The sequence below is a fragment of the Sciurus carolinensis genome, chromosome 17 (genome assembly GCF_902686445.1).
Source record: "Sciurus carolinensis chromosome 17, mSciCar1.2, whole genome shotgun sequence".
In the NCBI taxonomy this organism is placed as follows: Eukaryota; Metazoa; Chordata; class Mammalia; order Rodentia; family Sciuridae; genus Sciurus; species Sciurus carolinensis.
Genome location: NC_062229.1, coordinates 10,472,225 through 10,488,511, shown reverse-complemented (window position 1 = coordinate 10,488,511; position 16,287 = coordinate 10,472,225). Strand labels below are relative to the sequence as shown.

Sequence of the window (16,287 nt, the reverse complement as noted above, 5' to 3'; positions counted from 1 at the left end):
GCAGAAGTTGCATAAGTATAATAGAATTCAGAAATGCATGAATAAACTGTAGGAAAAATACAGAATATTCCCACAGTTTCACTAAAGACAGATTTTTTAAAAAGCAATATTTAGATAGGAAATAGGAAAAGGAATGAAAAGCATAAGAGCTAAAACATGAAGTGATGAAGGAGATCAGATTTGCAGGAATCGATGTTTAGTTTTGCTGCCTTTGCCAACCAGCACTACAAAGGGATACCACAGGTCCTGAGACTAGACTATTTTTCTGAAGAGCTTCCACAGGGTCCTCTTGATGTCCTTGTTCCTAAGGCTGTATATAAAAGGGTTGAGCATAGGCGTAACTACAGTATACACTACTGAGGCTACTGCACACTTCCTAGGAGAAAGTGAGACAGCTGAACTAAGATACACCCCAAGGCCTGTCCCATAAAATAAGCATCAACTAACAGGTGAGACCCAGAAGTGCAGAAGGCTTTATATTTCCCACCTGATGATGGAACTATCAGAATAGAGGAAACTATTTTATAGTAAGAGAAGAAGATTCCTGAGATAGGAAGAAAACCAGAGATGGCACCAATGAAATACATGACTATGTTATTGGTAAACGTGTCAGAACAGGCAAGGTTGAAGAGCTGGGAAGGGTCACAGAAGAAATGAGAAATCTCCACATTCTTGAAGTAGGTAAGTTGTAACACCATTGAATTGTGCAGCTGGGAAATCAAAAGGCTAATGAGAACTGACAACAAAACCAAGAAGCCACAAAGGCAAGGGTGCATAATGACCTGGTAATGTAGTGGGTGGCAAATGGCCACAAACCTCTCATAGGCCATTACAGTTACAAGGAGACTATCCAAACATCCAAAACGCATAAAAAAGACATCTGAGTCAGGCAGCCTGCATATGAGATGACTCTGCTTTGAGTTTGGATGTCCACAATCATCTTTGGGACTGTGGTAGAGGTGAAACTGATGTCATTCAAGGACAGATTGGAGAGGAAGAAGTACATGGGGGTGTGGAGGTGGGAGTCAGAGCTGACCGCCAGGATGATGAGCAGGTTCCCAAACACTGTGACCATGTACATGGACAGGAACAGTCCAAGAGGACGGGCTGCAGGTCTGGATCTTCTGAGAGTCCCAGGAACGGAATTCTGAGACATGTGTTACATTCCATGGTTCTATATTGGATGGACAACTTTTGAGAATGAAAAGATTAGAAAAAGTAAATAAACAAAGCAGCATGCAGCACTGTCTATTATTTTGGATTAAGGTAATTCAATAGTAAAGTCTTTCATATGAGTGCCATATACCCTCAGCATTATTTCTTAGTTGTGACAAACCCAAACATCTTAGAACTCTTTCATCACTGATTTTTGTGGTATTCACCTTTTTCTGTACACAACACCCTTGGAAACACTCAACTAAAGTTATGTTTTAAAATCAAAAAGCATTAGAGATAAATACATAATTATGGTAAAATATTTGTTTAAGACAAAACAAAGATAAATATCCTTTCAACTTTAAGAAAAAGATCATTCTAATTATAAGAAAGTAAAAAGCAGTCATATTTTATTCAAATACAATGCAAGATATTCTCTTAATATGTAATATTGACAAGCTCTATAAGTGATAAAACCAAAGTATCTGGATTCTAACTCAAAGTCAAATGTTCATAGTCATAAAGCATTTTTATGTACCAGTTATATACTTGAATTTTCCTTTTTGGTCTTCTGACTTTGTTCCTTTATGGAATTAAACACTCACTCAAAAATGTAGGACATCTTCTTTAATTCTTCTCTAATATAACATCTAACCTTGGTCTAATGTACTTCAGATTTTGACAAATGTGTTGGTTAAATATACTAAATCATACAACTTCACTGATCCCATAGATGTCATCAGTGTACAATAAACATCCAAATCATTAAACAAATAATAATTAGCATTTAAGAAATATTTTCTTTCTAATAATTCCCTTTTTATTAGTATTAACTTCTCAATCTTACACAATCTCAAGGAAACATCGGGTATTTCATACTTGTTTGGCTTGATTCAAGAACTTAAATGGGATTCTTTTATTTCATTGACAAAATACAGTCATGTTTTGGAAGTATAGAGTGATATTAAGATATGTGTATATTGTGTAGAATAATTGGAACATTTTCTTCCCTTGTTTTCTCATATTGGTCAGATATCAGTGGGACTCTGAGATATTGCAGATTTCCTCTATTGGCTTATACTGTCCCTGTAGATTTCCAGTATATCACCTCCCAGCCTTCAGTAGCCTGAAGTCTTGGAGGAACTTGATAATGCAGTGCTTCCAAAGAAAGCTGCCTCTAGCCCTCTAATGGGTTCAGGGCTGGGGGCTGGTTCTGCATGGAAATCCTCTCACTGAGTGGGCCTGCTCTGAGAAGCTGGATGTAGACAGGGTCTGCCGCTGCCTGAGGGAGCTGGGCTGCTCCTGAAAGCCTCTTGCTGTCCTGCCTGGTCCCAGAAGCTGCCTGCAGGCCCGGCCCACTACTGGGTTCAGAGCTTGGGGTAGGCTCTGTACTGAAAAGCTCTCACTTGGAGGGCCTGCTCGGAGAAGCTGGCTGTGGATGGTGCATGCCGCTGGAGAGAGCAGGGCTGCTTGGGGAAGACTCTCGCTGCCCTGCCCTGCTCCGAGAAACTGCCCTCTGACCAGGCCTGCCACCCGGGCCCAACTTCACCTGGTGGGAGAGACTCACCCTGTGGCTCTATGTTGGTCTGAGCCTCTCAATACCTCCTCTTCTTGAATCCTGAGTTCTGGAGCGACAGGAGATCCAGTCCCCCTCTAGTCCGACATCTTGGATCTCCAGTGTAGAGTAATTGGATCAAGTTTAAATGAATTTCTAATCTTAAGCATTTGGAAATGTTGTGTCCTCATGAAATTCAACCTCCTTGCTGACATTTGAGGAATTTAGGGCCATGGGTTCCCCAAACCGAAGCCTGACACCTAGCCTTCTTATGCCTAATTAATAGTTATTCACATCAGTCTTTCCTGATAATGAGAATTTCAGTTCTCTTTCACCAGCTCCCTCAGAGCACCTGTAGTCCTTGTTTCTCTTGGCATATTGTACAATTTAATTTCAGTAAAAATACAAAAGACAGGTACCAAAATACAGTTATCTAGGAGGAATAAATTCTAGTGTTCTATAGAACAGTAGGGTAGGTAAAGCTTACAACAATTTGTAAGATATTTTATAAAGAACTGGAAGAGAGGCATTTGAATGCTGCCAATACAAAGAAATAATAAATGTTTAAGGAGATGGAAATGCTAATTACCCAGATTTGATCATGACATATTGTATCCATGTATCAAATTATCACACTCTATCCTACATACATATATATATAATTGTGGTGTCAATTAATTTTTTAATTTAATTTTTTTTTATTTCATGGGCCTCTGAGTTAAAACTTTGTATTTGGGGGCCCTCCATCTGGACACTTCAGCTGTTTGTCTGGATAATGAGGAATTGATGCTCTCTGAGTCCCTCCTGCATCCAGTTTCTACCGCCACACTCACCAGTCAGTGCTGCCTCTATGCTGGGGCATGACCAAGGAGTGACGATCCATTGCCTTTCCCCTGCCTGGTGAGTGACAGAGAGTCAGGCTCTGTCCTCAGAACTGGCAGGAAGACAGACTCAGGCATGAACCTCCAATGCAGACAATGACTCTGGAAAGAGGAGACACACAGATCCAACTGGACTGGGACCCAGAGGCTACAGGACACAGGCTGATTGTTTATGATTGTGTGGGTCTGAGAGCTCCATACACAGAGCTCATAATTAACCAGATTGGTTCATTTTATGCTAATCTCTGAGGACTCATTAATATTAATGGAACAGAAGCATAGGAAAAGTTGGCTACTCCCCTCTTCTAAAACTAAAACTTCATAAATCTTAACATAAAATTCAAACTCACTTTTTAAATTTAAAAGCAATAAGTGAGCTTAATGTTATTAAAAGCTTTCAAATTACCAAGAAATTTTCAGAGAATTAGATCGGTAACAAGAATCAGCATAATCTATTTTCAAGTTAATATTTCTGCCTGTAGAATGAACTGACAGAGGTGTCTCCCACAACAATCACATGATTAGACTTCAAGTATCCAAAGCCCCCTTGCAAACACACCCCTCCCTCTAAGGCAGAACATTCCATGGGACTCCTCCTAGTAGCTGAGGACAAAGACCAGATGCTCTTGGATATGACTAAGTTTTCACTACACATATCACAAACTTGGCCTTCAAACACAGCTTTCTTGGAGCAAAATGAGCATAGCTGTTGGAACATCTACCTTCAGCATTCCTTTTATGAAACAAACAAAACGTATTAATCGGAGTGTGCCTATCATTTGGAGATGAAAATGGAGTTGAGATAGTTTTTTTTTTTTTTTAAGAGCTAATCTAAGCCTGAGACTATAATCCCAGTGACTCAGGAGGCTAAGGCAGAAGTTTACAAGTTTGAGGTCAGTCACAGCAACTTAGTGAGGTCCTCAGCAATTTAGTGAGACCCTGACTCAAAATAAAATAAAAAGGGCTGGAAATGTAGCTTAATGATAAAATGCCCCTGAGTTCAATACCCAGTACCAAGAAAAAAAAAAAAAAAGGAACGAGGAGGGGAGGGGAAAAAGGAGAAGAACAATAACAACTAACCTGTCGAGTAAATATTTTATATACATTTTCATTTTTTTGTGCTAATGTACTTATCCCCCTTAATTTAATGCTATTTGTAGCTGCAATAAACTTGTGCAAAACTAGATTAGCTGAAAGTTAACTAAATCCAGTTCAAAGCATTCTAAATCCTGGCACTAAGGTAGTAATGGATTTCCTCCATTAAATACTCCATTTATTCATTCCTCTAGCCTTACCTCTTTCTTCCTTTCCTTCTCCCCCTGGCCCTGTCCCAGTTTTATTTTTACTCATATTTTTCCACCTTTGGAAGGGACATTACTTTTGGTCAGTATTCTGGTCCAGATTGCCAGCACTAATACTAGTCTAGCAAGTTCCTGCCCGTAAGTCCACTCCCATTCTATAAGGGAAAGTTACATGTGTACAAAACCTGAGAGCTTTCAGGACTACTAGGCAATAAGGTCCATTCACTGTGAACCCTAACTTTGTCATATGGGTGAACGCATGGTCCACCTACTCAGGCCCTAGGAATTCTAGCACAGAGGCCTAAAGCTATGCTAAAAGTTTTTGCCTTGGAATCACCCCTTCTTCTGGTGCCCAAGGTTTCAACCCTGGTCCTGGCCACTGCATTGGGTAAGAAGAGGAAAGCTGAGGTGATATGGAGAAGAAGTATAGATTTGTGCCAGCATTCTTTCCTTATCTCCTCTTCCCCAGATCCACAAGAAAGGCAGGTGACTCTATCCAGCTAGGAACAAACCTCAATGTCCCTGTTGTTGAGTGTGTGCACATACTTACAAAGGCCCTTCATGCCTTTATCCCTGCCTATTTTAGACAACTCAAGTTTATTTCAATCACCCATTCTACTTCTCTATTAAACTTACTGTGGTTTAGATAAGTGTCCCCCAAAGGTCCATGTGTTAAAGGCTCAGTCCCCATGGTAGCATTATTGGGAGGTGGCGGAATCTTTAAGCAGTGGAGCCTAATGGGAGGTTTTCAGGCCATGGGGTGCACCCGCAAAGGGGAGAGTGGGACCCCAATCCATTCCTCTTCTCTCTACTTCCTAGTCATGAGGTGAATGGCTTTACTTGACTACATACTCCTGCGATGATATGCTGCTTCCCCATAATTCCAAAACAACAGGACCAACTGATTTTGGACTGAAACTGCCAAAACTGTGAACCAAAATCAATTTTTGTTCTTTACAAGTTGCTTATCTCAGTATTTGTTATAGTGATCGAAAACTGACTAACATGAAACTGTTAGTCTGAGGATGAAAGTGTGTTCCTTGGTATGTGGAAATGAGGCAAAGGGATCCAAACTGGTGCCTTATCTGCTGTTCTAGTTCTTTTATGGTACTCTGAACATTCACTCTTACCATTTAGTAAGCAAGGCCCAGTCCAGAGTTAAGTTTCTATTTCTGTCAGGATCATTTAGAGTCTACAGGGGTTACTGACACAAGTCCAACTCACCAGTCATGTACAGGGCTTTCCTCCTAATGATTCTGTCCCCTAGCCATATGCAACCTCTTTCTCTCTTGTTGACACACAAAACATTTATATGGGCACTCTGTGCCTCAGAGGATGCAAGAAAAATGTCTACCTTCAGCTCATCTCTATACTGCTGATGCCCCATTTTAGTCAACTTTTTCACTTCAGTGACTGAAAGATCCAATCGGAACAATTGTGAAGGAGGAGAAGTTTCAGAGGTCTCACTCCATAGAGAGCAGGCTCTATTCTTTGGGGCTCAAGGTAAGGCAGGACATCATGGAGGAAGAGTGTGGCCAAGCAGTTCACATGGTGATCAGGAAACACAGAGAGATTCCGCTCTCCAGATACAAAATATATACTCCATGGCCATACCCTCAATGAATCAGTTCCTTCAGCCATACCCCACCTGCCTCCAGTTACCACTCAGTTAGTCCCATCAGGGAGCAATTCACTGATTAGATTAGGGCTATAACCCAATCATTTCTCCTCCAAACCTTCTTGCATTATCTCACATGTGAGCTTTTTGGGGGACACCACATCTAAACCATAACATTCCACCCATGACCCCGCAAAGTTCACACTCATCTGACAATACAAATATATCTAGTCCATTCCCAAGAGTTCTCATAGTCTCAACTGTTACAAGATTGCTCAAAGTTCAAGTCCAAAGTATTCTGAGGCTCAAGGCAATCTTGTATTGTGAGCTCCTGTGAAATTAAAAGCAATTTACAAGTATCCAATATATAAAGTTACAGAATAAACATTTCCATTCACAAAAATGGGGGCATAGAAAAAAGGGATGAGAACAAAGCAAGACCCAAATCCAGATGAACAAATGAGTCCTGTAGTTCTGTGTTCAGCATCTGGAGCACATGGTACAATGTCCTCTCCAAAGGGCTTGTGTAGCTCTACCCCTGTGACCTTGTTAGCTGCAGCCCAAATGGTCTCTCTGTTTGTTTGTCTTTGCTTGGTTCCTGTGGCTTTCCTAGGATGATGTCCAACATTACTGGTATTTCTTAATCTCAGTGATCTCCACTGAAGCTGCAGCTTCCTCCTCAAATCTCCACACCTTGCCTTCTTAGGGGGTGCCTGCAGGGATTCCAACCCTGCTGCACTTTGCCTGGATCCCAAGGCCTTCCCTTGAAATCTTGGTGGAAGCCTCCAGGACCCCCTAACTCCAGCATCCTGAATTTCTGCAGAACAAGCACCATGTGTTTGATGCCAAGGTCTACTGCCATCTTGAGCCGCAGCTAAGCCTCCAGGTACCATAGCTGCACCAGCCTCTTAGTGTCGGGGTGGCTGAGCACATTGAAAAAACTTGGGCAAGAATTCCCCATTGGTCTCTTCTCAAGAGAATATTTATTTTTATTCCTTGAGCCTGAAATGGGTGTGACCTTGCTAACTCCTGAGATGTCCTCAAGCCATCTTTCTTATTGTTTCTGGGCAAAGTATTTAGTATTTCTTTAGAGGCAGTAATGTCTTTAACAACTACAACTTCCTTAGCCCCACTTTTACTTCTGCCTTTCAGGCCCAAGTTTTTCAACTATTTCTGCTCTGCTTTCTGCTCCTGCATATCACAATAAACTTGGCTAAAAGCTGCCAGCAATACCCATGCCACTTCCTGAATCTTATGCTGCCTGGACATTTCTTCTGCCAGATTAATAAGTCCATCACTTTTAAAATAAGCCTCACAAAAAGTCTCAGGATGCAGGCAAAATGTAGATATCTTCTTAGCCAGAACATAACAGGAATGACCTCTAGTCCATTTACCAATAGTGTCCTCCTTTTCCTCTAAGCGCTCTTAAGCCCTGTCTTCACTGTTCACAGTCCTATTGGCATTCTGGTCTCTCTCCGTGAAATTGTTTTCTCAATACTTCATCCCGACCACAGAAATCTGACCAACACACACCCATATACACAGATAAGCACACATGGAGACTACTGGGTACCTCTCTGCTTTTCTCTATCCCTACTTCTTTATTAAAATTAACAGGTGCTTCAGAAATCCCATGGTCTCTTAGTAGGTCTCAAACAGCAGCCTATCCTTTTCAGATTACTCCTGAGGATGTACCTGCTCACTGGGATTGGAAATGTTTCCATCACTCTGCCTGTCACATTAGAGTTCCACCTTCACATACCTATGATTTTCTTTCTATCCTTGGTTGACATCTATTGCATCTCTCCCATGGTCCAGGTTTAATGTGCACACCCCATCTTAGAACAGAACATGTAATTCTGCTGCCTGACACAGAGGTCTCTCTTTATCTTTCCTTGGATATATGTAAGCTGCTTCTCAGTGTGATGGCCTAAGACCTGTCTACAGTCTTCTGTAATCCTCTCAAGCACGCTGTCATTGTGAAACCTCACCTCTGTGACTTCTTAGTGTCAATGTTGTTTTCAGATAGCCTTTTGAACTCACTACTGGGTCATTTTATTTCCTTCCAATATCCCACCTAAAGATTGTAGAACTTGCTAGTTTCTGCTTTGACTGTCCTCAGTTTCTTAATCTAACATATACAGATATGTTTACCAATAATACTGTGACTTTTTATGCTGCTGCTATCTCTGGATTTCTTTCTCTCTTAGGGATTCTTTCTCTTACTATAAAACAGTTTTCTCCATTTTGAGAATACCATCATCAGGTGGAAAGTATAAAAACCTTCTTCATCTGTGGATCTCACAGGTCAATTAATATTTGCAGGGAACAGACTTTCAAGTGTACTTTGCTTCAGGTATCTCACATTCTCCCAGAAATAAAGTAGCAGTCATTGATGTAAACAGTTGTCACCCTTATGCTGAATCTCATAATCTAAAGTCTGAGGAATAGGAACATTAAAAAAGCCCTAAAGAGGTTCACAGCAGGACAGTTTAATCTGTTCTGGAATCTATTTGAAATATAGGTTGGCAAAGGAAACCAACCTAAACATCTTTAGCTATAAATCCTGCCTCCTTGTTGACTATATTTTTGTATTTTGAGATATGTAGTTTCTACTATGTTTCATCATAGAATGGAGGTAGTCCTGTGTCATGGAGATTCTTTTTTGATCTTATCGATTTGGGGTTCTGAGTGCCTTTTGTATCTTGATGTTCTTCTCATTTGAAAGGTGTGAACATTTTACTGTTATTTCCCTGCAGAGGCTATCCATTTCATTAGGCTGCATCCAACACTCCTCCTGAATTCCACTGATTTTTAAATTTGATCTCTTAATGCCGTCCCATATTTCTTGTGTATTCTGATCACAGTTGCATGTTTTCTTTTCTTTGATACTGTCTGAATGTTCAAAGCTGGCCACTTTCTCTTCAGCATAATCTACTCTGTTAGGGAGATTTCCAACTGAATATTTATTTGATTTATTGTGTCTCTCATTTCCAAGATTTCTGTTTATTTATTTTTCAATATTTCTATCTCCTCATTGATTTTTCTCAATCATATTCTGTACTGACTTCCTTAATTCATTCAGTTGTTTTTCTGTGTTCTCTTGGAATTCATTGATTATTTTTATAATCATTCTTTGAATTATTTATCTGGAATTTCATCTACTTTAATATGTTGGGGATGAGTTGCTGGTGAATTATGACCTTTAATAGGCACCATCTTATTTTGTTTTCATAATTCTTATATTTCTGCATTTGGTTTTATACACATTGGAATATATTTCTCTGCTATACTTATGTGTGGACCTTTTTAGTGCATAGCCTTTGCTTTCTAAAATAGCCTAGTGTGATCTCGATTTGCTTTCCATAATGACCTACAGTGATCTCGATTGAGACACCTTTGTAGTGTGATATTCATAGTCTTTGTGTTAATTTTCTGTTTTTGCTGTAGCAGTAGATGTCTAGGAATGATATATATATATATATATATATATATCACATACATACACCCACAGACACACTGGGGGACATAATGGGTGCAGATGGGTCTATGGAAAATGCTTTCTTACACACACACACACGCACACACACACAGTTGTGTGTGTTGTGTGTGTGTGTGTGTGTGTGTGTGTGTGCATGGAGTGATTATCAGGATTTGGGGAGCATGAGCTTATTTGTACAGGAGAGTGTAGAAGGAGGATGTTTAGGTAAGGATCCTTGCACACTGTGTGAATGTTTGTAAATGTCATACCAAATCTCATTCATACACACAATTAAAAAATATTAATGAAAAGACTTGAAATAAATGAATATTACACACAAATTTCCCACTGAATAGAGGAGACCATAACCTTTAGGGACATTCATTTACTCCTTTGTTACTGATAAGTAAGGAAGTCCTTAGAGATTTGGAGAACATGAACCAATTTGGCTAATTATGAGTTCTGTGTGTGGAGCCCCCAAGGTCTTCTGACAGTTAATACTCAGCCTGTGACTGTGGGTCTTCAGTGTGTGGCTCCAATCCAGTGGACTCCTGGATGTAGCTCCTCCTCCCATTGTTGTTTGAATCAGGAAGTGTCTTTCAGTCACTGTGTTTTTATCAATCCTGAGGATAGAGGCTGAGCCTTAAGTAGAGACTTGGCAGAAAAGGGCGATTGGATACTGAGCTCCTGGTTATGACACAGCAGAGATCCAGCATTTTTCTGTAAGTACTGAGGAAGATGATGGGTGGAGGTGGGACTGTGGAAATGCTGCTTCGTCACCATTAGGATAAACAAAGAGTTTGTATAACCAGGGCAGAGGACACCCATGTGGAAAAATTAAACTCTGGGGACTGTGAAGTTTGTGTTCTTGGTGGTAGGGCCCCAGAAATCTCACCCAATGCTTTTTCTTTCCTCCTCAATGGCTCTACTTCCCTTAGACTGACCACCATCTCCATGATAGGAAAACTGAGTCTCCCACACTGTTCCACAAACAGTCCAAAAGATTAGGAAGAGGGTGATAGGAATGAGGAGGAGGAAGACAGTAACTGAGAAATGATGACCATTGGAGAAATGTTCCCTAGCCACCAGGCACCAAGCTCTCTATAATATACAGCTTACTGCATCTGCAGGTTTTTACCTTGTTATCAGTGCCCACGTTGCTACTATTTTACATTCAAGGAAGGATATACCATGTTTTTAGGTAGGAGTGAGAGAGTTATGTTGTAACCTGTCAGATTGCAGACACAAGATGTCCTTCTTTGAAATCCTGGCATGGTGTCCCCTTGACAATCCAAACATTTTTTTTATTGTAAACAAATGGGATACATGTTGTTTCTCTGTTTGTACATGGAGTAAGGCATACCATTTGTTTAATCATAAATTTACATAGGGTAATGTTGGTTGATTCATTCTGTTATTTTTTCCCTTACCCCCTACCCCTCCCACCCCTCTTTTCCCTCTATACAGTCCTTCGTTCCCCCATTCTTGCCCCCCTCCCTAACCCTAACCCTAAAACTAACCCCTCCCACACCCCATTATGTGTCATCATTCATTTTTCAGTAAGACCATTCTTCCTTTGATTTTTTGAGATTGGCTTATCTCACTTAGCATGATATTCTCCAATTTCATCCATTTGCCTGCAAATGCAATAATTTTATCATTCTTTATGGCTGAGTAATATTCCATTGTATATATATGCCACAGTTGCTTTATCCATTCATCAACTGAAGAGCATCTAGGTTGGTTCCACAATTTGACTATGGTGAATTGAGCAGCAATGAACATTGATGTGGCTGTATCTCTGTAATATGTTGATTGTAAGTCCTTTGGGTATAGGTCAAGGAGTGGGATTGCTGGGTCAAATGGTGGTTCCATTCCAAGTTTTCAAAGGAATCTCCATACTGCTTTCCAGAGTGGCTGCACTAATTTGCAACCCAACCAGCAATGTATGAGTGTACCTTTTTCCCCACATCCTCGCCAACACATGTTGTTGCTTGAATTCTTGATAATCGCCATTCTAATTGGGATGATATGGAATCTTAGGGTGGTTTTGGTTTGCATTTCTCTTATTAATAGAGATGTTGAACATTTTCCCATATGTTTGTTGATTGCTTGTAGGTCTTCTACTGTGAAGTGTCTGTTCATTTCCTTAGACCTTTTGTTGATTGGGTTATTTGTAATCTTGGTGTTGAGTTTTTTGAGCTCTTTATAGATTCTGGAGATTAGTGCTCTATCTGAAGTATGATTGGCAAAGATTTTCTCCCACTCTGTAGGCTCTTTCTTCGCATTGCTGATAGTTTCCTTTGCTGAGAGAAAGTATTTTAGTTTGAATCTCTCCCAGTTGTTGATTCTTGCTTTTATTTCTTGTGCTACGGGAGTCCTGTGGAGGAAGTCTGGTACTAAGCTGACATGTTGAAGATCTGGACCTACTTTTTCTTCTATAAGATGCAGGGTCTCTGGTCTGATTCCGAGTTCCTTATCCATTTTGAGTTTAGTTTGTGCACAGTGAGAGATATGGGTTTAGTTTCATTCTGTTGCATAAGGATTTCCAATTTTCCCAGCACCATTTGTTGAAGAGGCTATCTTTTCTCCATTGCATATTTTTGGCACCTTTGTCTAGTATGAGAAAATTGTATTTATTTGGGTTTGTGTCCATGTCCTCTATTCTGTACCATTGATCTACCTTTCTATTTTGGTACCAATACCATGCCATTTTTGTTACTATTGCTTTGTAGTATAATTGAAGTTCTGGTATTGTGATACCCGCAGCTTCATTTTTCCTGCAAAAGATTTCTTTAGCTATTCTGGCTTTCTTTTCTTCCAGATGAATTTCATGATTGCTTGTTCTATTTCTGTAAGATCCATCATTGGGATTTTAATTGGAATTACATTGAATCAGTATAGCACTTTTGGTAGTATGACCATTTTGACAATATTAATTCTGCCTATCCAAGAACATGGGAGATCTTTCCATCTTCTAAGGTTTTCTTTAATTTCTTTCTTTAGTGTTCTGTAGTTCTCATTGTAGAGGTCTTTCACGTCTTTTGTGAGATTGGTTCCAAGTAATTTACTTTTTTCGAAGCTATTGTGAATAGGGTAGTTTTCCTAACTTATCTTTCTGAAGATTCATCACTTATGTATAAAAATGCATTAGATTTATGAGCATTGATCCTATATGGTGCTACTTTACTGAATTCACTTCTGAGTTCTAAAAGTTTTCTGGTGGAATTTCCTGGTTCCTCTAAGTATATAATCATATCATCAGCAAATAGGGAGAGTTTGAGTTCTTCTTTTCCTATTCATATCCCTTTAATTTCTTTGGTCTGTCTAATTGCTCAGGCTAGAGTTTCAAGGATGAATTGAATAGGAGTGGTGAAAGAGGGCATCCCTGCATTTTTCCAGATTTTAGGGGGAACGTTTTCAGTTTTTCACCATTTAGAATGATATTAGCCATGGGATTAGCATAGATGGCCATTACAATGTTAAGGAATGTTCCAACTATCCCTATTTTTTCTAGTGTTTTGAGCATGAAAAGGTGCTGTATTTTATCAAATGCTTTTTCTGTATCTATTGAAATAATCATGTGATTCTTGACTTTAAGTCTGTTGATATGGTGAATTACATTTATTGATTTCCTGATGTTGAACCAACCTTGCATCCCTGGGATGAAACCCACTTGATCATGGTGCACTATCTTTTTAATATGTTTTTGTATGCAATTTGCTAAAATTTTGTTGAGAATTTTTGCGTCAATGTTTATTATGGATATTGGTCTAAAATTTTCTTTCCTCGATGTGTCTCTGTCTAGTTTAGGTATCAGGGTGATATAGAATGAGTTTGTGAGAGTTCCCTCCTCTTCTATTTCATGGAATACTTTGAAAAGTATTGGAATGAGCTCTTCTTTAAGGGTTTTTTAGAACTCGACTGAGAAACCATCAGGTCCTGGACTTTTTTTGTTGGTAGGCTTTTGATGACTTCTTCTATTTCATTACTTGAAATTGGTCTATTTAAATTGTGTATGTCCTCCTCGTTCAGTTTAGGCAATTCATATGTCTCAAGAAACTTGTTGATATTTTCAAAATTTTCTATTTTGTTGGAGTATAGATTTTCAAAATAGCTTCTAAATATGTTTTGTATTTCAATCTTGTCTGTTGTGATATTTCCTCGTTCATCCCGAATTTTAGTGATTTGGGTTTTCTCTCATCTTCTCTTTGTTAGTGTGGCCAAGGGTTTATCAATGTTGTTTATTTTTTTGAAGAATCAAGTATTAATTTTGTCAATTTTTTGTATTGTTTCTTTTGTTTCAATTTAATTGATTTCAGTTGTAAGTTTAACTATTTCCTGTCTTCTACTACATTACGTGTTGGTCTGCTCTTCTTTTTCTAGGGCTTTTAGCTGTAGTGTTAGGTCGTTTATTTGTTGAGTTTTACTTCTTTTATTGAATGCACTCCATGCAATAAATTTTCTTCTAAGTACTGCTTTCATAGTGTCCTAGAGATTTTGACATGATGTTTCTTTGTTCTCATTTACCTCTAAGAATTTTTTAATTTCCTTCCTAATATCTTCTGTTATCCTTTCATCATATAATAGCATATTGTTTAATCTCCAGGTGTTGGAGTAGTTTCTGTTTTTTACTCTTTCATTTATTTCTAACTTCAATCCATTATGATCTGATAGAATACAAGGTAGTGTCTCTATCTCTTGTATTTGCTAACATTAGCTTTGTGGCATAATATATGGTCTATTTTAGAGAAGGATCCATGTGCTGCTGAGAAGAAAGTGTATTCACTCTTCGTTGGATGCTATATTCTATAAATGTCCATTAAGTCTAAATTATTGATTGTGTTATTGAGTTCTATGGTTTCTTTGTTCAATTTTTGTTTGGAAGATCTGTCCAGTGGTGAGAGAGGCATGTTAAAATCACCTAGTATTATTGTATTATGGAAGACAAAATATTTAACCTTGAAAACAAAGTTGAACAAACAGAGAAGATGGTAAGAAATCATGAGCAGAATCTCCAAGAACTATGGGATATCATGAAAAGGCCAAATTTAAGAATTATTGGGATTGAGGAATATCGCGTTCCCCTGCCCGCAGAGAAACACGAAACCGGATCGGGGCAAGTTCTTTATTTTCTGCAGTCTGCTTCTTCTGGCTGGCCGGCAGCGGCGGGCCGCTCTTGCAAGCGCCTTACATTACATACAACAACCAATCAGCTTATAGATCACGAGGGGAAAGCATGGACAGTAATGGAGCACAATAGTGTGGATATAGCAATCATGCAGTGTCCACGAGGACCCATGGCCAATCACATTAACTTCCTCAAAATACGCCACTTGTTGGCAGAGAGTATTAGTCTGCTGGAGGTACCTGGTTTTGTTCTCAGCACTTCCTTGGCACCTTGCCAGGCGCCATCTTGGCCACGCCGAAGGGCTGGGGGTCCGCGGCACCCCGACAGAGGAAGGCTTAGAGAATCAAACCAAAGGAATGAACAATCTATTCAATGCAATAATTTCAGAAAATTTCCCAAATCTGAAGAATGAAATGGAAAATCAAGTTCAAGAGGCTTATAGCACTCCAAATACACAAAATTACAACAGACCCACACCAAGACACATTATAATGAAAATACCTAACATACAAAATAAAGACAGAATTTTAAAGGCTGTGAGAGAAAAGAACCAAATTACATTCAGGGGGAAACCAATACGGATATCAGCAGATTTTTCAATCCAGACCCTAAAAGTTAGAAGGCCCTGGAACAACATTTTTCAAGCCCTGAAAGAAAATGGATGCCAACCAAGAATCTTATGCCCAGCAAAACTTACCTTCAGATTTGACGATGAAATAAAATCCTTCTATGATAAACAAAAGCTAAAAGAATATACAAAACAAAACCAGCATTACAGAACATTCTCAGCAAAATATTCCATGAGGAAGAGATGAAAAACAAAGAAGCAAATCAGCAAAGGGAGGAGCTATCCTAAAGGAACTCTCAAATAAAAAGGAACCAAATTGTGTCAAAAATAAACAAATAAATAAATAAAATGAGTCAAATGACCAGGAATACAAATCATATCTCAATCATAACCCTGAATATTAATGGCCTGAATTCATCAATCAAAGGACATAGACTGCAGATTGGATCAAAACGAAAGATCCAACAATATGTTGCCTTCAAGGGACTCATCTCACAGAAAGAGTTACCCATAGACTAAAGGTATCACCCTCTGCGATACCCAGTCATTATGAACCCCTGTCTCTGTGGCTTCTTAGTTTTGGTGTCTTTATTATTC

The 16,287-nt window shown here is 39.2% G+C and overlaps 1 pseudogene; it reads right to left on the bottom strand.

Annotated features, from left to right (window-relative positions):
• Nucleotides 1-252: 252 nt before the first annotated feature.
• Nucleotides 253-1,238, bottom strand: LOC124969507 (putative gustatory receptor clone PTE01; annotated as a pseudogene).
• Nucleotides 1,239-16,287: the final 15,049 nt, after the last annotated feature.